This window comes from Sinocyclocheilus anshuiensis, unplaced genomic scaffold (genome assembly GCF_001515605.1).
Source record: "Sinocyclocheilus anshuiensis isolate Anshui unplaced genomic scaffold, SAMN03320099.WGS_v1.1 scaffold133, whole genome shotgun sequence".
NCBI classification, from domain to species: Eukaryota; Metazoa; Chordata; class Actinopteri; order Cypriniformes; family Cyprinidae; genus Sinocyclocheilus; species Sinocyclocheilus anshuiensis.
In genome coordinates, this window is record NW_015539819.1 from 236,074 (window position 1) to 236,799 (window position 726).

At 38.7% G+C, this 726-nt stretch overlaps 1 protein-coding gene across 1 annotated transcript in view; it reads right to left on the minus strand.

Moving 5' to 3' along the window:
* kif4 (kinesin family member 4) overlaps positions 1-726 on the minus strand; it is a 251,636-nt gene that overhangs the window by 217,768 nt on the left and 33,142 nt on the right. The gene's annotated exons all lie outside the window — the stretch shown is intronic.

Consider the following 726-nt stretch of genomic DNA (forward strand, 5'->3'; position numbering starts at 1 on the left):
TTACGCATTAGTAGTAAATCAAGACTTCGCACGTTCTCTTGTAAAATAAAATAATAAAAAAACAACAACATGGAATAAACTGTGTACAGAAAGTGAGTAAAGAACTCTCAACATTAGGCTACTAAAAAGGTCAGTTTAATCTTGGAAAAACTCCTGTTAATAAAAAAATCTGACTACACTGCACAATTAATCTCTTACACTGCATCTTTGTTATTTATGATGAATTCGGTGCATGCACGTATACCACATTTATTATTATTGCAGCTTAGATGTTCAGATAGCTGCAGTACTCCGACTTTGCCACAAGGAAAAGTGCGTAAGCGTATTTTTTTATAAATATGAATGTTGCCGTTGATTTTAGCATACGCACACTCTAAGATCAAATCTGTGCGTACGCACATTTTATAAATGAGGCCCATGCACACTCGCAGCGCACATACATAACACCAGGTTCACATTACTCAGTTTGCAGTGCGTATGTTGTGCGTATTTTTTCTGCGCTCATGTTAACGGATTAAAGCATTCACTGCACACGGTTGCGGTCCAGCAGTGCGTTCCACGAGCGGTGCGTCTGCAGCAGTGTGGAGATCGTTTCCGCACCGAGTCTGTTGCTGCACTGCAAGCGCTGAATTAAAGTAACAGCACATTGTTTGCAGTAAATATGAACATGGATTGACACGAAAATGTAGTAATTACACCATAAATGCATATTATTAAAGTCTACTG